The sequence below is a fragment of the Aedes aegypti genome, chromosome 3, assembly GCF_002204515.2.
Source record: "Aedes aegypti strain LVP_AGWG chromosome 3, AaegL5.0 Primary Assembly, whole genome shotgun sequence".
NCBI lineage: Eukaryota > Metazoa > Arthropoda > Insecta > Diptera > Culicidae > Aedes > Aedes aegypti.
Window position 1 is genome coordinate 262,326,931 of NC_035109.1, and position 26,234 is coordinate 262,353,164.

General features: G+C 39.9%; 3 long non-coding RNA genes across 3 annotated transcripts in view; all 3 read left to right on the plus strand.

Moving 5' to 3' along the window:
* Positions 1 to 26,234, plus strand: part of LOC110679507 — a 259,908-nt gene that overhangs the window by 91,408 nt on the left and 142,266 nt on the right. The window lies entirely within an intron of this gene.
* Positions 8,562 to 10,390, plus strand: LOC110679510. Its single transcript, XR_002502542.1, has 3 exons — positions 8,562 to 8,839; positions 8,903 to 8,975; positions 9,053 to 10,390. It is a non-coding gene; the product is annotated as an uncharacterized LOC110679510 (long non-coding RNA).
* LOC110679509 lies at positions 17,865 to 19,614 on the plus strand. Its single transcript, XR_002502541.1, has 3 exons — positions 17,865 to 18,175; positions 18,239 to 18,311; positions 18,389 to 19,614. It is a non-coding gene; the product is annotated as an uncharacterized LOC110679509 (long non-coding RNA).

Below are 26,234 nucleotides of genomic sequence, written 5' to 3' on the forward strand. Positions count from 1 at the left end.
TCAGCGATTAGTTAAGGTTTTTTTACAGAAATTCCTCCGAAAGTTTCTAGATGAATTCCTGAGAAATTTTTGAATAAAATCATTGAAGAAATTTTGAACAAATATATTGAGGAATCCGTTTGCACATTTCTGAAAAAATTCTGGATAAATTTTCAATGGAATTTCAGAAGGAATCCCTTAAAATATCTCGATTAAACTCCTGGTTGAAATTTTAAAGAACACATTTGTTTATAGAATTCCAACAAAGGAAGTGAAACATGCAATGGAAGATTTACTGAAAAAATCCCAGGAAGAATTCTTTGACTAGTTTGGTTTTTCTTGCCTGAATGGGATCATCAAACCTCATATTTTATAAGCCATTCCTGGCTATTTTGGGACCTTCAGCTATATTTGATTGATGGTAAGATTTCCGAAGGGGGTATTTTTCCTGAAAGTTGGAGCCATAATAACAAGGAATGTATTAGACACAAAAAAGTTTTTGTTTTTGCTAACATGTACTGTGTATGAGTTATAATTCCAGCGCCATTTTCAACTTTCATAGAAAATTGCAGTACGCTAAACGTCTTGAGTTGTTTCGAAATGAAATAATTGTATTAAAATCGGACTAAATGAACGTCAAACATGGTAAAAAGTGTCAAGGTTGAGATTTTAATGAAACGAAAACAAAATTTAATCAATAATTTCGGTACCCTTTTGCTTGAAAAATAAAATCCAAGCGATTAAGTCTTTCGGTATCTCTAGTGAAAGCATGCTTTTAGTGAAATCCCAGACATTTCAGAGTTTCTTTATCGTCTCCTCTTGCGTTTATTATTACACGAAGAAAGAGCATCCGGAATTTTTCCAGAAACTTTTGTCATAAATCCCCCTTGAATTTGATCCAGGAAATCCTAGTACAACGTTGATACTTTCCATAATCTCCACAGGGAAGAAGAACGCACCCAAGATTTCTTTTTGAGATTTTTCCAGTAGGGAAAGTGTTCCAGTTATGGCCATAGTGGTTCCCTATTTGGCCATATGTCAGATTTTGATAACTTTCACATTTTAAATATTTTTGAATGATTTAACATATATCTTAAATCTAACTACTACAACACACAAAAGTTTCCAAAATTTGGAGACATTAAAGTTATCACGTATGGCGAAATGGGGAACCACTATGTCCATAACTGGTACACTTACCCTAACTCTTCTTCTTGTTATTCTAGGAGGTGTGTTGAAATATTTCTAAAAAAATGCGCAAAATTTTAGGGTTTTCTAATAAAACTGAATCCTTAAAGGATTTTCTGATACAAATATAAGACACCAATCTAATTTTTTTCGAGGGTCTCCTTCCAGAATTCCTCCAGAAGTTTTTTTTTTCAGTAATATATTCAATCATGTCCACAGCTGACATGTCAGTCATGTCCACATGGATCGCATCACGAATTTTCTATGGGATATCCCCCGAAATCCAGAAAATTTGTTGGGAGCTTCTCCTGGTCATTTATCTGGTCCAGAAAATATTCCTGAAGTTCCTCCATCTCTCTGTGATTTCTCATAGATTATATCTACAGATTTTCCTTGCAGTTTCTTACAAGGATTTCTAGCTTTATTGATGGTTTTCCATGTCTTTTTTTAATTTCATCAAAGGTTTCTCTCCAAGAAATTGTCTATCAATGATTGCTGTTATTTTTCAATTTAATCTAATACATATTCCTTTAGGGATTCCAAAGAATTTTACAGGAATCAAAGAAGAGATTTGTTTGGTATTTTATCCAATATTTTTTTTTATAGTTTCATCCTCCATTTTATGTTTTCAAAGGTCCAGAAGATCAAAGATTATTGAAAGAATTCTCTTCTGCAGTACTTCGACATATATTCATCGAAGAGTTTAACCGGTGACCACTTTAGGATTTCTTTTAAAAAAACCTTTTCGATTGTCTCTCAGAAATCCCTCCAAAAGCTCCAAGAAAAAAATTCTTGATTGCTGGAAGAAATTTTGAACAATTCGTTTGGGCATTTCTGGAGAATTTCTGGGTAAATTTTTGATGAAATTATTATTCTTATTCTTATTATTATTATTTATTTTAAAGGCTTAACTAGTGTCATTCGCCTCTGTTTGATGAAATAACAGGAGGAATTTATTTAGTTACTCCTAAAAACTATCCTGATAAAAACTCCGTGTGGAAATCGTGAAGAACGAAGTTTTTTTTTGATGAAAAAAATAAAAGAAATTCCAATCAAGAAAGTGAAACATACACTGGATTGCCCTAGGGATTGCCTATATTCGCATAGTTGCTGAAAGCGCCAATATGACCAAACTTCATTTTTTCATTGGTATGCATTCTGTAGCTAATAATTATACACGGATTGGACATGCGATCAGCGTTTATTCATTGTGAAATATTTGAAATATAAGAGAAAAACGGATTGACTTGGGCAGATACACTAACTTATCCGAAGAAACACCCGGTTTACAGAGTGTTTATTCGGATAGTTTTGCGTAGGCAGTACTTCGGAAAGCCCAAGAAAGACGGTTCGTTTCCGGGTTGCAGAGAAGTTTCACGGTTCGCGTTGTGTGAGTGCGAAAAGATATTCGTGTTCAGTCTAGGATGGATTACCAACTGGTGAGCTCGTTTCATGCTTATGATATTAGATTTTTTCATGGCAGCGTTACTTTTATGTAATATTCAAACAAACTTTGTATACACACTTAAACAGAGTGTGAGAGTTCGGTAAATAAAATTACCGAATTTGGTCTGTAATTCACTAAACTACAGATGGTTCGGTAATCAAGCAGTTTTTGACAGCAAAACTACTGAATTTCGGTGAATTGACGTGAATCTGTCATCATTTTTACGGAGGAGTCTGTAATTCCCCAGAATTACCGACAACGGTGAAACATTTAACAGATGTTTCGGTAATCGATCTGTTAGTTTACCGAAATCGGTAAATCTGCAAATTGACAAGAACACCATGTCATGTGTTTTTTTTCTGGTTGGCCTTTGGAAGCTGCAAACATTTTGCGTAGAAACTATTACGATGAAGATGAGATAATAATATTTAAATGCTTTATATAGAAGTAAACAAAATTATTTGCAGTACGGCTGCTAGGAACCACCATGCACAACCACCTTTCCGATTTGTCCGATTGGTAGCAACGCAGCCAGCTTTCCGCAACAACAACAATGACCCTATCTTAAGACTTGTTTGCTCCCAGAACTACCCGTGTCGTAATGCAGCTCAAACGTAAATTAATATCTGCTTTAAGGCCGCACGGGACGTCATCATAATCACCGTATCCATTTGAATAAGCAAATCTCGAGAACCACTTCAATTATCGATGCGAAAAATGTATCACTATGATTCTATATATGTAGTGCATAACCCAATACATTTTCAGCTTCATCGGTTCACTAAAACTCGAGATTTGCTTCCACAAAGTTTTGATGATAATTGTTAGAGTGAGACAATAGATAGGGAAAATAACACGGTCTCCCGTGTAGCCTTAACAATCATATAGATGGAATAAAAATTATAAGGATGATTATGTGATATTTTGTCTATTTTTTATGCTGCTGATTAGAAGCAGGAGAAAAACCAACCGGTGGTCATGGATTACAATTTTTCGGTAAAAATTACCGAACATACGGTAGTTTTGACAGCTGCGCTCAAAAATTCAAATTACCGAAATTTCGGTAATCGGTTCGTTTACCGAACTGATAACCGACCGTTCAGCTGTTGAGATTTCGGTAAATAAATTACCGACTTCGGTGATTTGAGCTAAGTGTGTAGCTCTATAAAAATACATTAATTTGTCTCTTTTAGACATAACTAGAACATTTTTTGAAAGGTTCGACATTCTGGATGTTGACTTTTTTTTAAATCTTCTACCAAAAATTTCTCGAGACAAAAAATGCGAAACTAGCTCTAAGTATAAGTCGTATTTTTCCTCCTTATCCATGGATCGCATCACCGACCAATGGTGACTCCCAAATCTTTTCCTCTCTCAATAATAAACACCCTTCCCGTGGTGATTGTGAAGATGCAGAGGTATTTTCGGTCTCTAGAAGCAACAATCATTACACTCTAACATTAATTCCCCATTTCAACAAACTATAAGAACTTGGGCGGCGCCGTTATTCGGATAGTTCATCAACGTTCATCAACTCACTTGGACGGATAAAACGACGTATACATTTGCAGATGACAAAAGTAAGAAAGAGATCAAAGAGTCTTTCAGTAACCTTTTAAATTACATTCTTAACCAAATGCACAGATTCTTTGACCGAAATTGTTGAAAGATTCAAGAGTGCAGCCGGGAACATAAAACGCCTGATACACAGGCAATCTGCTAACCAAAATCAAGCCTTTCTGTCATAAAATTGCCTTATCCCCAATCCTCTCGCATAAACTGGGGTAGATGAGGGATATATCCGGTCTACAGTGAGCCAGTTTCAAATGCAACGTCAATTCTCTCCTTCCCATAATTGAGCTGCATTCTAAAGTGGCAGGCGCCATTGTTGCCTAAAAATAGAAGACCACCAGCACTTATACACTGAGGTTGTATGTTAGGCCCGAGCAGTCATCTGAATGGTTCCTCGTGTAAGTGCAGCTGATCTGGCGACACTGAAGTAGCAACCACGGGTGACCAATCAAGCTCAAGCTCAAGCTCACTGTGACAATACGCAATATGTAAGTGCGCAACTCTAATCATTTTTGTCACAGCATCAAAATCATATGAGCAATGAAGGGAACTTGTGATTTGCACTTTAAATGTACATCGGTAACCTTGGCCTCAACGTTTGTCTCTATTTGGACAATCCAAGCCTTTAAATCAATTATCAATCCAACTCGCTAATTATAAATTGAATTTGAAACTGCCACCTTGTCCTCAAATCTAACCGCACTTCAGGGTCACCGTAAGGTTGCCTATGGCGAGATTGGTCACACTTCGCCGCTGTTCATCATCACCGGCATGACCAACCAATGGTGGTGGTGGTCGGTCTTGTGTCCTCTGTTTCAATTCCCCCTCCCGGTTGGAGCTTCAAAAATAAGCAATGTAAATGAGCTAATTAAATTTACATGAAAACATATTGAAATTATATGTTAATACTAGTGGCTCAACTCGCAGCGGGCACACGATTTGAAGAACAATGGCCGGTCCGATGAGTGGGTGCCAGGCGCTGATGGAAAAAAGTGCCACCTTTTGGTGTAGTCTATTGACTAAGGGGGGAAACTGTCACAAATTGCCCATTTCTTCTGCTGGTTAGTGGAGAACCATTCAAACGCATCATTTTGTCCAACCACCCCCTACAATTCGTACCGATGAACAATTTTGGTTGGCGTCTTTCCCATCTGCAGCGGCAATTTGGTCGTGTGAATTGTAGTTTTGCTGGTAGGAGTCATTATTGTATTCTTGACAACGCGACGATGTCCGAAGTGACCTGGATGCAGGTTTGGATCCGTGGCAGGGGGGGCGGTTTGGCTGAGAATTCAAATGAACTCCAGCTCCAGCCACAACTTTCCGAAATGATGAGAATACTGTTGGTTCCAGCTTGCTCTGTAGTGTAATGAATTTTACCAGTCCGATGATTGTCCGCAGATGATAGGTTAAGTGCTGCATTCTGACTGCGGTCGTCGGACTTGGCCCGTGGTAGTGTTCGTCGAAACGGAAGAGATGATTTCACTTTCGGGGAGATTGTGACCGCTTTTGTCTGGGTCAGATTGGAAGGTAAATCGCATTGTGACTGGTGTTTTATCTTGAATTTAGGAGAATACAAATATCTAAGCAGTCACCAAGCAATATTTCAACAATTCACTAGATTCATGGCCGCTTCTCTCCATCATCCGGCTGCATCCTGCGCTCACCTGTTCCTGGTGCACCTAATCAATCCACTTAGCACGTTGAGCTCCACGCCTTCCTGTTCCGACTGGATTCGAAGCGAACACCATCTTTACAGTGGTGTTTTCCGGCATTATTACAACATGCCCTGCCCAGCGTATCCTTCCAGCTTTAGACATCTTTGGGATACTGGGGTTCACCGTAGAATTGGACGAGCTCTAGGTTTTCCATCGCCAGCATACCGTTCTCCTGCATGCCGTCGAAGAACGTCCTAAGTAACCGGCATGCGAGCCTTGTAGGTCCTCTCTGAGCATACTATGCCAGCATAGCATAACATGCCCGTAGATGGCTACCGGTCTTATAAACGTTTTGTTCATTGTGTATTACAATGTGTAACTAGCTGGATCTCATACAAGTCGCACCTCGATTATCAAGGCCAGCTCTCTACATGGCACCTTCTAGCGCAATATTGAACAGCAGGCATGGAATCGATTACCGTATCGTAGTCTACGGTGGGATTCGAAGGAACTGAAGAGTTGGCCCGTCCATCGTTGCTTAAATCAGTGTTGCAAAAGCTGTTCTCGTATGAACGGGCAGTACTGCCGTTTGCCGTCTAGAAGTTGATGAACAGGTGGTGCATAGAAATATGGTGCTTACGACATTTATGGAGGCTTTGCCATACGTTTGCCATCACTAAGATAGACGACAGAAGATAGAGTGCTATTCTAGTGGCGGCGATTGCATGATACTCACTCCAGTTTGTCGTCTTTTTCATAGATATGGCATAAAACGCCTTGCTTCCTCTCCTCCGGTAGATACTCCGTCTCCCAGATGCTGGCAAACGGCCATCTTCTCCGGGCCCTAGAATTTATACCATCGGGGGAGTTGGTTGGTTTTCACTGTCCGCTTTGCTAACGTAACCATCACCTTGGCTGTTCTGACGCTCTGTGAATGCGTTCTCTGCGCCATTCAGGTGTTCATTGTAGTACTGCTTCCATCTTTCAATAATCTGGCATCCGTCCGTCAAGATGCTCTCATCCTTATGCTCGCACGTTTCAGCCGCTGCACGAAGCCTTTGAGGGATACGTTGAGCTCTTGGTAGAGCTTCCACGTTTGCTGTGAACAGCAGCTCTATCTCTCGGCGTTCCACCTCTTCCAGGCGGTGCTTTTCATCCCGAAATAGGCAGCTATGCTGTATTCGCTTCAGCGTATATTGTTTCACGTTTTGTCACGTAGCGTGCTGCAGTGTTGCTCTCCTTCTGAACCTCTTGTTACTCCTCGTCAATCCACTTGTTCTTTGAACTTCGTTCTACGCATACGAAAAAGCTTTCGGCAGCGCAATAATCGGCTGGTTTGACAGTTCTCAGCAGTCTTCAAAACTGGATCCAGCGAGCTCGCCTTAATTCGGCAACGCTGCTGCTATGCATATGAATTGGCGGCATATGGTTGTTTCGGACACGCGAAATCCTAAACGGGCGCCGGTACCGTAAATCGTTGATGATGGATGAGTTTTGAACGGTTTTTCACCATCACAAGAATCACCATGATAGATGTTAGCACCACGATAGATTCTGACGTCGGTTGTGTCCGAGAAGTGCCGTCCATTCATCAGAACGTGGTCGATTTGCGATACTGTCAGTTGAGGTGATCTCCAGGAGGCTGTGCTATAGTCCATATTCTTCGAGACGCCAAAACATATCAGTCATAAGCCATTCTCGTCTGTCATCGACTGACGGTCGTTGAACTTCGCAATCGTCGTCCTGAACTCGTTTCAATCTCAAGATTATCTCGATGTAATGCCTTGGACTTCAAGTTGTTCACGCTGAGCGAAAATGCAACCTTGTCATTTTCAGTGCTTTCGAAGCGTGGAGTTGAAGTAAACGCGCTGCTTTTCGGCAAGATCTTGATGAATATTATAGATTCGAATTCTACCGAGGGCTTAGAGTATTTGAATGATCAAAGGCAAAGGAAGCTGACAAGCAGGATCTGTCCCAGAAAGAAATTCTTCTTTCAAAGAAAATTGACCAGCTTGTATATGGAAAGCCTTCGTACAATCATCTGTCTATAGATTTAGAAGGAAATGTACTAAAAAAAGTGCGTAATACTAACTAGTCAATTCACTCCCATACACAACTTATCGACCTTCTATTTATCTCACGACAAATTATTTCCATTTTGCAAAACGATATTTCCCAGCGACTAATTGTATGCTCCACCTACCATGAAAGCGCCCCAACGCTGATAATTGGCGTACTTGCAAAGCAAGCAACTTTCGCACCACTATGACTTACCTAGTTCCCTCTCATTAGGAGCCACTATCAAATAAGTACCAAGTAACAACATTGTCACGCGTTTCGAATCGCCGCACCAGGCACGAGGTCACCATTCCGCCCACGCCTCAGCAGCGCCGAACCTCGCCAGCCGAACCTCGTTCTCCTTCAGAGCTGTGCCCAGCCCGATGTAGATCTGTCAACTTCATCACAATTCACACATTTATTGCTAGTTGCCTAAAGGCACAGTGGTCACACTTCGTACAAATGTTGGCCAAAAATACAAATCGCACTCAAATGGTTCAAGAACTGAAATTCTTTGACAAAACAAGACAAACAAGATTTTGCTGGAAATGGTCGCCGGAACAAAAACTGATGACATAAAAGAGTAAACTTCAAAACTGTAACCATAACTAATCATGCTACAAAAAAATGAAGCCAATTGTTTTTGTCGCGTGACATGAGACGTGACGTTCCGTCATGTTGCGCAAAAGTGCATTATCGCGCAACGGCTACCCGACCAAACGAGGGTGCAAATATATCTATCTCGCTTATCATAAGTTGCACAAACAATGTTGAGCTGGACCTTTAGAAATCGGTCCGCAAAAGAAGGTTTTGTGATACCTTGCCCTTTGAACCCAAGCTCTTTCCAAATTGGCTTTCGAGCGGAGCAGTTCAGTTCAAAAATCTATACAAAGTGTACAGTGAACCTGATCAAGTGTGATCAAATTTAAAAAGGATCATAGTGAGTGGATGATTCCTTCTAAGAATTTATGTGAGATCTAATTAATAATAATTCCTTTATTAGAGCTGCTCCAAATTAGCAATACTGGCCGATTTTGGCAAAGAAAAGTGTAAGGAGAATTCAGTGTTGAGAACAGGTATGCTATTAGCAAAGTATGCTAGGCTGACGACAATCATGCTAAGATACACGTGTGTGTGTTCAATTCGTCCGAAGGACAAACCTTCGAACGAGGGTTTTTTTGTCTAGTTCCAGATTTGGACTAATTTAGGAGGAGGAAACAGAAGTCGACAGAGGTGAAGCCGAAACGCGATTAGCGTTCAGCCGCGTGGGTTACCCCGCGCATTCCCCACCTCATCTGTGTCCGTAGGGGATCCCCGCCATTATCTCCGAGTAATTGGACCCAATCTCATGTAGGACGAAGACAACGGTCTGAGGACTGTTGTACCGGTCGTACTCACCGACCACGTTGGCCGTAGGGACAATCGACCACGATCCTGAGTCAAGGGCCCCCGCCTACATTCGATTGTTTAGTGCATGTGTAGTCCGTAGGGGCAGTCCGCCATCTGCCTTGAGCCATTGGACGCAATCGTTCCGTTCGATCAAGAACTCTTCGTCGTTGACCGTGCTCACCGGTCGGCTTTCGTCCGTAGGGGTGCACCGTACCGCACTCTGAGCCAGTGGACAAGCCCGAACGATTGTCACCACCCGCTCGACTGATAGTCGAGTGTCGTCATCAAATCGACTCGTTTCCATCCGTTCCATCCTCCTAAAGTGCCTGAATCCAACACCGACAAGTCTACGTCATCAAGCAAGTCGCTGAGAGAGCTGCCATCGGTGGCGTTATTGGTCGATTCCGAAGTCGCAACATCGGCGTGTATTATTTTCTGCGTTCACGCGCGGACACCCGCCACTGGCACTGCCACGCTGGGGGTAGTGCTTCAGTTCGCCTGCTAACCTTCATCATCGAATCGCCACGCCTACCGACTGCGCTCTACGCGGCAAGATCTGTCGCACTGCATCGTCAACATGTCGTCAGCATAAACCAGGTTAGAACCTTCTAGTTCCCTTACACACGCTAAAAATGAATCAAACAAATTCCAAATGATTATTTGAATACAAATATTGTTAACCATGCATAAATTCAGTTTCGTATTAGTCTGTGAGCAATTATGACTTGATGTGAGCGAAGCTCAATTTGGTAAGATCAGCTTGAGTCACGGTTACGTTTAGTTTCACCAAAATTGAGGTTTGGTTGAGTTCAGTATCGTTCGTCCGCTTTGATTTACGAGATTGGATCGCGTCCGCCTAACCTGCCCTGAGACCGCTAACCGGGCAACAGAACGTGCGACTTCGCAACAGTTCCTTCAGAACTGTTGGCGCATAAGCGAGGTCGTTTAACAGCAGAAAGGCTGAGGATTGTAACAGTTGGCTACTTTTAGTAAGTTGGTTAGTTTTTGAGTTCCGTGGCTCACTGTTACTCTCCTAGTGTACCCCATCACGTTACATATTGGCGCCCAACTCCTAAGGCTCACTTGCGTTCGCTTGATATTTATTGAAATACCGAATATATTGGATTGGAAATACTATTGAATTTGAATTTAGCATATATTTATTTCGTTTAAATTTTTTTTGAATTTATTTTTCATATTTATTTTTCATTCTTATTACTTCATTATTATTTTTCCATTATTTCTGATTATTTTTGAATTTATATTACATATCTAGAACTAAGGCAACTGAATTCAGAATATTTTCATATTAACATTTAATACCAAAAATTTGCACTGATGTACGAATATCGAGCAGATGACCTCGAAGAAGACGAGGTGAATTACGAACTTTCTTTGCGCGGTATACCGGTAGAAGGCACAATTGCACAAAAACGTCGGGGTTTAAGAAAAATATTATCGGAAGACCGAAAAACCAATCCGGTTTATAAAACAAGCGTGCCTCTTGAATCTAGTTTACCGTTTATTATTCAGAAAATCAGATCAATCACGGACGATCTGGAATCTAAAGTTACGTCTAAGGGTAGATCAAGATTACTCAGTTTAATGAATAGGATAATCAGAGCTCCTACATCAAATACCGAATTGAGAACTGGTTTAGAAAATCAAGTAACTAATTTATATCAAAGATTTTACGAGACACCTACTACAGTACAACCGTCTTCTGTAATAGAAAGATTAAACGTAGGAGAAGAAGATTTAGCACAAGCAGTTGAACCAAATCAAATAGATTTTTCAAGGCCACCTCCATCTATTGCTTTTCATCGGGATTCATCCAACGCACTTATAGGTACACTTTCTCCCACACCCGTACAAAACGAAATAAACACCCAATATCCAAACATGTCACAAAATGCAAACAAAACTCAGAATAACAATCAATCTTTCGATCCATGGGATTTTCTCACGTTTTCTCCTTTGAGAGAACAGATCGATAAAGAAGATAATGGCCTTGATCAAACGTCTAACTTAGGTGGATCGCAGACTCAAATTGGTAAACCAACAAATCCCATCGAAACAACATATGCCCTAAGGCATGATGCTCCAAATCCACAACCAAATCCAGAGATTTTGAATCTCCAAAATTTGAGTCTGAACACCGGTTTCCCAACTGGTGCTAGACCGAGAACAAATTTTACTGAAAGCCAACCAGATAATCTTTTGGCAGGCTCTCTTGCTTTTCCTTTGGAAGAGGACAATGGAATGATAAATAGAAGAAATTCGAGCGGTAATAACACAAACAGAGCTAACAACATGCCTCCTGAAGTTAGACCCGAGTGGTTTAGCGACTTACAGTGCTTTATTAAGCAAACTATAAAGGAGTCGGTAAGAGCTTACATCGATGAGTGGAGTGCAATATCTACGCCACATCGAGTAAACACTACCAGTACACCAAACGCAAACCCAAGGTTTAGGGAAATAGGAGTAAATACCGGTTACCCATGTCAAACGACAGTAAATTTTTGTGAGACTCCACGATCACATGAACCACTACAATCCCGAACGCAAGCGCAAACGGGGTTTTTACCACAACCACCACCCCCACATTATCAAGCCCATCAGCACAGGCAACCTTATGACCAACAGCAAGAACAACCTCAGCACCAACCTCAGTCACATCAATACATACCAAATGCATCTCATTATTACCACCACTTAAGGACTAAAATTGAGAAGTGGGGAATCCAATTTAATGGTGAAATTGGTCCTAGAACACTAACAGCTTCAGAATTCATACGGCAAGTAACGATTTTAGCAAGAGCCAATCGAGTTAGTGAAGATGAACTTCTCCAACAAGCATACATGTTTTTTGTAGGCGAAGCCAGGAAGTGGTACTTCACATACTGTGAAGATTTTCACAATTGGCAAGAACTTGTCCATCAACTGATGAGAAACTTTGAAAATCCTAACAAGGATAGAGCAATTGAAGATGAGATGCGCGAACGTAAACAAAAATCAAATGAGCGTTTCAGTGTTTACCTTTCAGACATGGAACGGTTATCCAAAAGTTTATCCTACAGGATGAATGAAGCTCGAAAACTTAAAATGATCTTTGACAACACAAAAATCTCTTACAGACGTCGGCTTGCTCTCACACAAATTACGTCTATCCAAGTTTTGGCAGAATACTGTTTCTATTTTGATTCATTAGAACCAAACCTTTACACAAACTTAACAACAAAACCTCAGAGTATTCATCAAATTGAGTGCGATGAACAAAATGAAACTACCAGTGACGAGGAAGCTGAAGTGGTCAATGCGATCGGTAGCCAAAAATACAGATTCAAAGGGAAGAGTAGGAGACAGGAGACTAAACCTATCACTGAATCCTTTGAGCAAAGCAAGGAAAACCTGGGTACTCCAATAAAATGTTGGAATTGCAACAGTTCTGGTCATATTGGCAAAGATTGCCAAGAACCACGAAGATTATACTGCTATGCCTGTGGAGAACCCAATTTTACTACTAAAAATTGTCCAAAACAGCACCCAGACAAGGAAGAGTCAAAAAACTAATGTCTGGAGAGGTTAGCGGGAATCAAACCACTCCAAAACCTTGCACGACTACAGAGATTCCCAATTACAACTACTTTGACCAAGTCTTCGTAGTAAACCTAAATTTAAGCTCATGTCCACATATTAATGTTGAAATTTTAGGTACGAATATTACCGGCTTATTAGACTCTGGCGCAAGTATTTCAGTGATAAGCTCTATGAAACTAATTAATCGTTGGAATTTAAAAATTCAGCAACTTAGCCTCAAAGCTCAAACAGCAAATGGCGATCAACTAAATTGTTTAGGGTATGTGAACCTACCGATAACTTTCGGCAACAAAACGGTGATAATACCCACAGTGGTCATACCAGAAGTTGAGAAGGATTTAATTTGTGGGTATGATTTCTGGAGAGCTTTCGATATTAAGCCAATGACAGGGCAAGGAACAGAAATTAAACTGACTGATGCTCAGGGCGCAAATAGCTCAACCAACATCAGACAGTATCACAAAAATAGCGTGAATTGCATTAGTTTCAGCATATCACTCGATCAAACTTCTCGCCCTAATTATCAGGAGTCACAGACAGATGATAGTTTGTCAATCCCATCCCTAGAACAACCAGAAACGTCAGAAATAACAATGGACAGTGTTACAACTGAACACGAGCTAAGTATAGTCGAAAAAGCTCGATTAGTAGAAGTGGTACGACTTTTTCCCCGAGCGTACAATGGGAAAATCGGAAGAACTGATCTTCTACAACATTCTATAGAAATACTTCCAGAGGTCAAGCCAAAAAAAATACCGAATTACAAATACTCCCCAAGAGTAGAACAAGAAGTCGATAAAGAGATACAACGGCTTATAGACATGGACGCCATCGAGGAATGTAGTAGTGAGTTTGTGAACCCTCTACTACCAGTTAAAAAACCAAACGGTAGTTGGAGATTATGTTTAGATGCTAGACGTCTTAACCAAATGACTAAGCGAGACGAATATCCGTTCCCTAACATGATGAACATCTTAGAACGTCTAGAAAAATCTAAATGTTTCACTATTATAGACTTGAAAGATGCCTATCATCAGGTTCTCCTCGCACCAGAATCAAGAGATTATACCGCCTTCCGGACCAACAAGGGCCTCTACCGGTATAAAACAATGCCTTTCGGATTACTTAACAGTGGAGCGACACTTTGCCGGCTTATGAATAAAGTATTGAAATTTGATTTGCAACCAAGAGTATTCGTCTATCTAGATGACGTAATTATTACGTCAAACAGTTTTGAAGAACATCTTCACTTACTGCGAATCGTGGCCGAGCGATTAAGGGCAGCAAACTTGACAATCAGCATTGAAAAGTCTAAATTTTGCCAAAAATCAGTAAAATATCTGGGACACATAATAAGCGAAGAAGGCATTGCAGCAGACAGTTCAAAGATTGAGCCAATTTTGAACTATCAAGCTCCAAAAACTATTAAGGATATCAGAAGACTCCTTGGTCTCGCCGGTTTTTACCAGCGATGTATCAAGAACTACAGCCAAATAGTCGCTCCGATATCCGACCTGCTTAAAAAGAATCACGGAAAATTCAGATGGACCGAAGCAGCAGACAAAGCTCTAACTATGCTCAAGTCAGCTCTGACGTCCCCTCCAATCTTGGCGAACCCAAATTTTACACTGCCTTTCACAATCGAAACAGACAGCTCAGATTTAGCAGTCGGAGCCGTTCTGACGCAAGTGATAGAAGGAGAGAGAAAATGCATAGCATACTTCTCCAAAAAACTTTCCTCAACACAACGCCGGTACAGCGCGACAGAGAGGGAATGCTTAGCTATGCTAATGGCCATTGAACATTTCAGGCATTTTGTCGAAGCAACAAAATTCACGATTTTGACAGACGCCATGAGCTTGACATTCCTAAAGTCCATGTCCATAGACAGCAAAAGCCCTCGTATCGCTCGATGGGCAATGAAAATCCAGGGCTACGATATCGATTTCAAATATACGAAGGGAAAAGACAACATAAGCGCAGACGCACTTTCCCGGTCCATTAGCTCAATCTCGACTTCTCTTACAGACAAAGCATACGAGGAATTAAAAGAACTGATTTTGAAATTCCCTGAAAAATACAAAGATTTCAAGGTGTTGGAAAACAAAATTTATAAATTTGTGTCTAACGCGGCACGATCAGATGATCCAACTTTTAGATGGAAATATGTCCCAACAAGTCCTGAGAGAGTCCCTATTATTAAAAGCGCACATGACGTAGCACATTTAGGATTCGAAAAAACATTAAACGCGGTGGCACAAAGATATTATTGGCCACGAATCAGCGCAGATGTTATGCGATACTGCAAGTCGTGCCTAGTATGCAAAAGATCCAAAATAGACAACGCTCACCCTAATCCTCCCTGTGGAAAACCGAAAATGTGCAATCGGCCATGGGAAATGATTTCCGTTGACTTTGTTGGACCACTAACTCGATCCAAATCGGGAAATGCATGGCTCCTTGTCGTGACAGACTTTTTCTCTAAGTTCACTATGGTCCAAGTGATGAAAGATGCCAAAACGAACCCAACCATAACATTTCTTGAAAATAATATATTTTTGTTGTTCGGTGTACCTTCAATTCTAATCTCGGACAACGGACCTCAGTTCCGAGCCAAAGAATTTGAAAGATTCTTAAAGAAGTATAATGTTCAGCATTGGAATCTGGCTGCATACCACCCAGCCCCCAATCCTACGGAGAGAGCGAACAGGGTGATAACAGCGGCCATCAGAGCATCGATCACGGATAAAAGCCAAAAAGAGTGGGATAAAGGAGTGCAACATATTGCCTCGGCAATCCGTAACAGCGTCCACACATCGACAGGCTATACACCGTATTTCATAAACTTTGGCAAAAACTACATCAGTTCGGGAGACGAATACTCCATGATTCGGCAAACAAATGAATCTTTGGAACATTTTGAACCCAAAACACTACCTAAAGACTTACAGCATCTATATGAAGCAGTGAGAATCAATTTGAAACGCGCCTACGATAGATACTCAACTAGCTACAATCTCAAATCAACCCGCGAAATCACTTTTGCCGAGGGGGAAACGATACTAAAGCGCAATTTCTTCTTATCTGACAAGGCAAAAGATTTTTCAGCAAAACTCGCACCAAAATACTCTGAAGCGATCATTCACAAAAAAGTTGGCACTTGTTGTTATGAATTGAAAGATCCCATGACCAACAAAATTTTGGGAGTTTTTCACGTATCCAAATTGAAGAAAAAGTAAATCTGTGTACCTTGTTTTCATTTAGTGAAGACCATCCTCCGCTCTACAGAAGTCGTTTACCTCTGTAAGCGGCCCTCCATCAGCTATGAGTGTGCAGCACATAGCCGTCTGCACACAGACAAAAACACTAACCGCGTATGTGGCAAAGTGAACAAAAAACTCCATCGAGGTGTTAGGCAGCCACGTCGCTCGAGATGTCCCTTGTTGGTTTCCTCGCGTCGTCGGCAAACTGCAGTGATCCATTCTTCAAATACACACATACATATTTCTACCATCACACTAATTCTTCCGTTATATTGCTTCCGTGATTTTTAGTTTCAGTTGATTAAACCCGCCATACACCAAATTCCAATGCACTCCGTATTCACTGCACAATTTGTAATTTTTTCCCAATAATTGCTGCCATATTCCAATAGAGATGATTTTTTTTCGTACACTACCGATTATAGCTTCACTCACTCGCGCACCCGATTCAAAGAAAACTAGCCATCTTTCCCATGTTCACGCAGTTCATCCAGCCGATAGAGCTGACACGAAGACAGACTCATCAGGCAACCCAAAACATGAATCAAGAAACCTTGTTCCCTTCAGAAACAGTTTCAATCATCTCCCCTTGTTTTACAGTGAACTCCTTATTTTCCGGACAAGTAGACGTAAAGTATAATTTGTTAAGAGTAATTAATACACAAGAAAATCAACAATAAAGATTGCATATGCCGTTTCTTTGACTAGAATCAAAAGAGAATGTTATTCCATTAGGTAGTTAGGCAAATCGCGAAGTTTGCGTACGATGACAATACGAGAAAACGCACTTAGAACCCTATTGAAAAAGAGGGTGAATTATCTGAATGAATTTTTCAGTTCACTCAGCTAGATGAACGATCGTTTATTTTTTTTGTTTTCGGTTGAGTTTCAACTAGGCTCTGGTCCGGTGCGGATCGCGCGCGTAGGAGCTCTAGATTTTCGTTGGTAACGTCGCCGGAAAGTGCTAAAAAGATTTATTTTCGAGAATTCTTGAAGTTGATTAGTTGCGTTGCGTTCGGTTCAATAAAACATTTCCCAATCAGTTATTGGGGTACAATCAGTTCGGTTCCGTCAGTTTAAAGAACGAGAAAGTATTTTCCAATTGATATTGGAAATTAATTGTGTGAAATAGGTCAGAAAAAACGAAGCTTTTCCATACACGTTTGGAGTTCATTGCGTTGAGTTAGCATATAAGTGAAGAGAATAAAACCATTAAGTTTCCAGTGTTAGCTGGAGTTGAGCAATAGTGAAAAAAAAATCGAAAATTAAAATTAGTGTAAATCATAGAACCAAATAAGAAAAATTTCCAATCACGTCGGCCATTTTGCCGAGAAGAAATAAATCAGTAGTGCCTAAGTAGCCAGAAGAGCGCATAGTATTAGTGAATCGTAACTGTAAGATATCGTACATAAGTGAATACAAAGAAACCGCTGTACGTCACATAAAAAGGTGAGTCACATCAAACGACGCCTATAAGTGTGGTAGTAGAGTAATATGAATCTTATATATCGTTGCATGATAAGTCGCCTGATTGAAGATCAGATTCAATTCCGGTATTACATTAAATTGAAAAAGAACGTTAATGAGTTTCCCATGAATCCACTCCACTCCGAAAATTTTAATTAAATTTATTTACTAAATAAATTTAATTAAAATTTTCTTTCCCGTAACAGAGGGGTAATGTAACCATAACTAATCATGCTACAAAAAAATGAAGCCAATTGTTTTTGTCGCGTGACATGAGACGTGACGTTCCGTCATGTTGCGCAAAAGTGCATTATCGCGCAACGGCTACCCGACCAAACGAGGGTGCAAATATATCTATCTCGCTTATCATAAGTTGCACAAACAATGTTGAGCTGGACCTTTAGAAATCGGTCCGCAAAAGAAGGTTTTGTGATACCTTGCCCTTTGAACCCAAGCTCTTTCCAAATTGGCTTTCGAGCGGAGCAGTTCAGTTCAAAAATCTATACAAAGTGTACAGTGAACCTGATCAAGTGTGATCAAATTTAAAAAGGATCATAGTGAGTGGATGATTCCTTCTAAGAATTTATGTGAGATCTAATTAATAATAATTCCTTTATTAGAGCTGCTCCAAATTAGCAATACTGGCCGATTTTGGCAAAGAAAAGTGTAAGGAGAATTCAGTGTTGAGAACAGGTATGCTATTAGCAAAGTATGCTAGGCTGACGACAATCATGCTAAGATACACGTGTGTGTGTTCAATTCGTCCGAAGGACAAACCTTCGAACGAGGGTTTTTTTGTCTAGTTCCAGATTTGGACTAATTTAGGAGGAGGAAACAGAAGTCGACAGAGGTGAAGCCGAAACGCGATTAGCGTTCAGCCGCGTGGGTTACCCCGCGCATTCCCCACCTCATCTGTGTCCGTAGGGGATCCCCGCCATTATCTCCGAGTAATTGGACCCAATCTCATGTAGGACGAAGACAACGGTCTGAGGACTGTTGTACCGGTCGTACTCACCGACCACGTTGGCCGTAGGGACAATCGACCACGATCCTGAGTCAAGGGCCCCCGCCTACATTCGATTGTTTAGTGCATGTGTAGTCCGTAGGGGCAGTCCGCCATCTGCCTTGAGCCATTGGACGCAATCGTTCCGTTCGATCAAGAACTCTTCGTCGTTGACCGTGCTCACCGGTCGGCTTTCGTCCGTAGGGGTGCACCGTACCGCACTCTGAGCCAGTGGACAAGCCCGAACGATTGTCACCACCCGCTCGACTGATAGTCGAGTGTCGTCATCAAATCGACTCGTTTCCATCCGTTCCATCCTCCTAAAGTGCCTGAATCCAACACCGACAAGTCTACGTCATCAAGCAAGTCGCTGAGAGAGCTGCCATCGGTGGCGTTATTGGTCGATTCCGAAGTCGCAACATCGGCGTGTATTATTTTCTGCGTTCACGCGCGGACACCCGCCACTGGCACTGCCACGCTGGGGGTAGTGCTTCAGTTCGCCTGCTAACCTTCATCATCGAATCGCCACGCCTACCGACTGCGCTCTACGCGGCAAGATCTGTCGCACTGCATCGTCAACATGTCGTCAGCATAAACCAGGTTAGAACCTTCTAGTTCCCTTACACACGCTAAAAATGAATCAAACAAATTCCAAATGATTATTTGAATACAAATATTGTTAACCATGCATAAATTCAGTTTCGTATTAGTCTGTGAGCAATTATGACTTGATGTGAGCGAAGCTCAATTTGGTAAGATCAGCTTGAGTCACGGTTACGTTTAGTTTCACCAAAATTGAGGTTTGGTTGAGTTCAGTATCGTTCGTCCGCTTTGATTTACGAGATTGGATCGCGTCCGCCTAACCTGCCCTGAGACCGCTAACCGGGCAACAGAACGTGCGACTTCGCAACAGTTCCTTCAGAACTGTTGGCGCATAAGCGAGGTCGTTTAACAGCAGAAAGGCTGAGGATTGTAACAGTTGGCTACTTTTAGTAAGTTGGTTAGTTTTTGAGTTCCGTGGCTCACTGTTACTCTCCTAGTGTACCCCATCACGTTACAAAACAAGTCTGGCAAATTGATAATCGGATTCACTGTGTAACTGGATATAATTTGTCATATGTTAGCGCAAAAATGTGCAATGTTGTCCATTTTTTTTTGTAAAAGTTGCATGTTCAACACTTCTTGATTTTATCAACTGGTTAACATGTTCCATCCATCTCAAAACTTTTTCAAACTAAAGAATAAGGTTTATCCTTTCGAATGAGACTGGTTGAAATAAATTTAGTTATAAAGTTAAAACAAAAACAAGGAAATTTGAAAAATTCGGAAAAAATTGCTGATTTATTTAAGTTATTTAAATTCTGGGAGAACTGCTTCTCATCACCAAAGAAAGCCAGAGAGAATATCAGAATTTGCGAACTTCATATTTCTGAACCTTGGTCAGCTTTGAACCCCTGCGCACCACTAAGAGTTCTAGGCTGCCCAGCGAAGCGTAACGACGCGGCGTCAGCACTGACGATGACAGTGGCTGATTTCGCTACAAGCGAAAAAAAAGAGTAGCAAACGTCCCCGCGCGCTAAAACAATACATATTATCGCAACGACATAAATTAAAACCGTTGATGCGAAAAGTTGACTCGTGCGACATTGCGCTCATTTTCCTAACCACCTTCACCGCAGCACAATGGAGTGTACCCCCGGCGTCGCACGCGCGCACATAACCACACTTTGGTCCCTTCGCCCACTCCATGCACAATGGTTGTGAAAAATCAAAATTGGTCAAAACTTATTATTTCTGTGTTTATAATAATTCAGAAGTTTTTTTTACAAATAACGCAGCTTTTCTTGAACCTACATGATTTTTTTTTAGAAATGCAATCAAAGTTGATTGAAAGCATAATCTTTGTTTGAATTCCTTCGAGTTTGATAAAAATATGTGAAAAGAATGGATACATAAATGTGTTTTGAACAAATTTATTACAAAAAAATATCGTAAAAATGAACGTTCAGTATTAAATTTTCCAAAAAGCTCTTGATATCTCAAAATAGTTTTTTTTTTTTTATTTTGTGCCCGCCAGTTTTAATGCAGTCCGACCAATGTGCCTTTAGAAGAGACTATCGCTTTTGGTGAAGGTGGTCCATCGGGGTCCCTTCACCCCGCTCGACACATTAACATGACTAACCGCCCCTCCCTTCACAGCAAAAAGAGCCAACCAAGCCCAAATTTTGCGTGAGCCCCAACTTTGGAGACCGACGCCAGGAAGACGACGACGACGACCTAATGTTGACGAAGCGAAAATTTTCCGTGCTGCTGCTCGGTCGCGACCCAATTTCATCGATTTTGGAGGATTCTGGTCCGCCGCGTCGTCAGGGTGCAGCTGTGTGTTAAGGTAGTTAAACGAAAATCGATGGAACGTTATAATTAGTATGGCTTGCTAAGTCATTCCGGTAGTAGCGTTTTGTCTCAATTTGTGAAATTGATTCATAATAGGAATACTTTGGGTTTGGAAGCTTGGGAGGCCAACCCTATTTTACGCTCAGATGTCTACGCTATAGTCATTGGGTTTTGTGGAGACTTATATGCATATTTTTGTAGAGAACTCCGTGGAGTCCTCTTTGAAGATTTCTGTGGCAACTTAAGTAAAACCGTTTTTGCAAATTTTTCGGGAGGCTTTTGTGGAGACTTATGCGGAGACATCTGTGCAAGCTTTCGTGGAGATTTTTGTGCCAAACGTCGTGGAGAATTCCGCTTAGATCTCTGTGAAATTTCTGTGGCAACTGAAATGAAAATTTCTGTGAAGACTTTTGTGAAGGCTTTCTCGGATACTTTTGTGAAGAATTATAGTGTTACCTGTGGAAGTTTACAAGCTTCGATCAAAAGCTTTTGTAGTTTTTTTCTGTTTTCAATTACAAAAATTTCTCTACGAATTTTCAATAACTTTCCACAGGAACTTCCTAAGATTTCACAGCAAATCCACAGAAACACGTTCAAACTTGTTCCGTGCAGACTTCTGCGAAGCTTTATGTTCCAATTTAAGTGAAGACTTCTGCAGAAGTTTTTATTAAGACTTATGTGGAGACTTCCAGGAATACCTCAAGTATTTGATCAAAAGTTTTTCGAGATTTTTTTCAGTTCAAATACATGAACTTCCCTACGAATTTTCAATGACCTCAACAAGGAATTCTATCGGTGCTTGCTAAGATACCTCCGCAAATCCACAGAAATCCGCTCAGAATTTTGTAGTTAATTACTTGGAGATCTCTGTGCGGATTTATGTGGCAACATAAGTAAAAACTTAAGTGAAGACTTCTGCAGTAGCTATTGTGGAGACTTCCAGGTATACCTCAAGTATTTGATCAGAAGTTTTTCGAGATTTTTCCAGTTTGTAAATACATGAATTTCCCAGTAAATTATCATTGACCTCGACAAGGAATTCTATCGGTGCTAACTAAGGTTCCTCAGCAAATCCACAGAAACCCGTTCAGACTTTTGTAGAGAATTACGTGATGACCTCTGTGCGGATTACTGTGACAACTTAAGTGGAAACTCAAGTGAAGACTTCTGCAGGAGTTTTTGTAGAGACTTCCAGGAATACCTCAAGTATTTGATCAGAAGTTTTTGAGATTTTTTTCAGTTTAAATAAATGAACTTCCCTATAAATTTTTATTGACCTCGACAAGGAATTCTCTCGGTGCTTACTAATATTCCTAAGTAAATCTACAGAAATACGTTCAAACTTTTGTAGAGAATTGCGTGGAGACCTCTGTGCGGACTTCTGTGGCGACATATGTAGTAAGTGAAAGCAGAAAGTTTTGTGGAGACCTCTGTGGTGACTTCCAAGGATACCTCAAGTACTTGATCAAAAGTTTTTCGAGATTGTTTCTCAGTTTATAAATACATGAACTTCTAAACGAATTTTCATTGACCTCGACAAGGAATTCTATTGGTGCTCACTAAGATTCCTCAGCAAATCCACAAAAAAAAATATTCAGAGGATATCGACTCCTATTGAAGTTTTTTTTTCGGTTTTATTGGGAATTTAAAGAACAATAGTTAGTTATTTACTTTAACTTCAAAATTTGAGCCAAAAATATTAACATTTAGAGGTGGGGCAAGCGACTTCAAGGTCAGTTTTCAAATTAAAAAAATGACTACCAATGAAGTATTCATAATTTTGTTGTTTTTCAACCAATTTTGAAACTTTCAGCATCATTCCTTCAAAATTAAACTTATGAAAACTTTGTAGAACACCAAATTTTGTCTAAAATCAAAATAAGTTTCACCTAAAAGTAGTTTACTCTAAATTTTTATCTTTGTTTGACCATAACTTCATGAATACCCTACCGATTCCAAATCTTTTCACATGATTTTGAGGCTTATTATATTGTTTTCAAACTGTTGATACAACACATTTCATTTAAAAATTGTATTGACCAAGATTCTCACCAAAAACTGCACAAAAACATGATTTTCACGAAAAATGCCAGGGGACGGAGCTGGTGTAGTGGTTAGAACACACGCCTCTCACGCCGAGGACCTGGGATCGAATCCCATCCTCGAGATAGTCACTAAAAATTTCAGTGAAGTCTTCCTTCGGAAGGGAAGTAAAGCCGTTGGTCCCGAGATAAACTAGCCCAGGGCTAAAAATCTCGTTAATACAGATAAAAAAACGAAAAATGCCAGTTTTTTTCAATTATTTGCCAGTTAAACATTATTTTCAAAGCTGAAACCGATTTTTCTTATTCGTTTAACCTTTAATGGGACTTTGAAACAATTTTGAAACAAAAACATTTTTTCAAATGTTGAAAATATATGCATTATCAAACTCGTAATTAAAAAAGATAAGCTATAATTAAGTTTTATAAAAGAAATGCAATTTCAAGCAAAAAAACCTTAAAAATTTCAAATAAATTTGATCATGTTTTTGGGTAGTTTTTGTTAAATAACTAAGCCAAAACAATTTTTTTTTATTAAAATATGTTGCACGAACAGTTTAAAAACAAAAAAAAATTCTTCAAAACCAAAATAAGTTAAGTATTATTTAAGGAAAATTTTAGGTTCTACAAAGTTTTCATAAAATTAATTTCGAAGATAATGTTGCCAAACGTTTCGAAATTGATCAGTCAATAATGAAGTTAGGGTGATTTAACTGAAGGCCATTTTTTAAAACTTGAAAATTCACTTACAAGATGCTTGTTGCACCTCTAAATCTTAATATATTTAGCTCAATCTTTGAGGTTTCTCATTTAATGTGATTTAAATTCATTAAAGCACACGAAATTTTGGTTTTGAGAACTCTTGAAAAATAAGCCGCACCTTATTGTGTAGGGACCTCCCAAGACGCTTCAAGAAATGGATCAGCGCTTCTTCAAGCATCTTCAAGCACTTATTTGTACGAATTATACAGGAACTTCCATACGATTTTTCAATCATTTACAATCGGAGTTTCACCTTTGTTCCCTAGCAGAATCGTTCATCCGGCAAAAATTCTTCGAAGAATATCAATTCAATATCAGGATGGTAATTTTCTATCATCACTGTGAATTTCATCATCAAGTCCCAGTACCGAGCATCATTTTAGGAGGTTCTTTTCACGCTAAGGACATCTGTCCAGTGGAGGAAGACAACACAAAATTTGGATGCGCAAATTGCGGGGGCAACCATAAGTCTATCTTTTGGGACTGCCATCCGTGTGAATTGTTGAGGCTCGAACCAGGCAGATGAATGGCAACTTTTTTCGTAGCCGGAGTTCCCCACGCAGAATCTCCAACAATTCTCATTTTTCAGTTAACGATCGCTTGCTTAATTATCATCAACGGAAAATCATCAGAAAATGCACCTACTCCTAGTAACATGTTACCTCTGATTTTTATTTACGAACTAAATTATTTAAAACCACAACTAAGAATGAAGCAGTTCAAGTTGGTGTAAAATTTACTAAAACAATTACGATCCTCTAATGGATCCAAATGATTCTTTAAATATTTTAAATTGGAATGCTAGTTCTGTGAATGGAAAGAGGACGAGATGTTTAATTTTCTTATAGCTTATAGAATTCATAGAGTGGTTATTACTTAAACTTATGCAAAACATGGATCCAAACTTTTTTTACTTATCGTAATGATCGACTGGATGGCGCATGCGGTGGAGTTGCAATCAACATTCATAATCGCTCAAAACATCAACTTTTTTGTCAATTGAAACCCATTTTTTTGAAACTCCGGATTATTCTGTCGAAACACAGCTTGGTAAATATACTATCATAGCTACTTATTTGCCTTTTCAATGCACTGGGCAGCAAGATAATTTGCTCCAAACTGATTTGAGAAAATTGACTATCAACAAGTCAATTTTTTTTGTCATTGAAGACCTTAATGCAAAACATCGCTCATTGAATAATTCGCAAAGCAATTCCAACAGCAGAATTCTATTTGATGAATGCTCTTCAGGATATTTCTCAATTCAATACCCTGATAGCCATACTTGTTTTTTCTCTTCTAGAAACCCTTCTACGATTGATTGGTCTCAACTGACTCTAGTCACCTTTATGAGAACTTTCTTTAGAAAAATGTATTTATATAAATAAAAATAAAACATAAAAATTCCTCCAGCTACGCCGCAACCCCATCAAGCAATACATCAAATGCCACAATCTCCAGCCCAGTGCAAAATAAAGTCATCTTTAATAACTCTGAGAGCCGCCACCACCCACCCCTTCCATCCTCCACCACACATATTCATTGTTTGGGCATCATCTGCAGCCGGGACTCAATTTGCCTGCTGCCTTGTTCCGGTGGTCACCGACACCGGCATTCAAGAAGGAAACCAACCACGAAAGGGTTATGACATTGGCTTCCCGAGCAGAAGAAAATTGCTACGGAATTCTAAATTTCAATATTAGAATAATTTCATATGTATAGGCTACAAACATCAATTAATTTGGATTAGGTTATTTTTTATTTAATCATTTATTCACCTGGCTCAAGAGCTCTTAGGCATTACGGAGCTGGATTATATTGTGCAATTTACAAAATAATATATGCTTCTTATGGAAAAGATCAGAAATTTCAATACCTAAAAAGTACCTAATGAATCCTAGACTACTGACCAATACCTTATTATACTATAATACCAAAATATGATATGCACAGATAGCTACAAATAATTCTTTCCCGCTCGGGTTCGGCTGCTTCTGGCATGGCTTCATAAAACGGGGCTCTTCATTTGATCATCTTCCACCCGGTCTTGACCCCTGGGCAAAACGACGACGACACGTTAAGGTGAAGATGAATCGAAGCCAAACCTCAAATTTTCAAGAGCACGAATCTGGAGAACCGAACATCCGTTTAAGCTGAAAACTTAATCGATTGTTCACTAGCTGGGTGTGACCAATCGATTAAGTTTTCAGCTCAAACGGATGTTCGGTTCTCCAGATTCGTGCTCTTGAAAATTTGAGGTTTGGCTTCGATTCATCTTCACCTTAAGAGTGAAAGTACCTTACCGGGGGCACCATCTGTTCATGACCGACTGTCATAAAAACTTTTCTCTAATAACCCTAATGAAAACATTAAACCACTAATTAAACTTATACACCAACACACACAGGGACACCA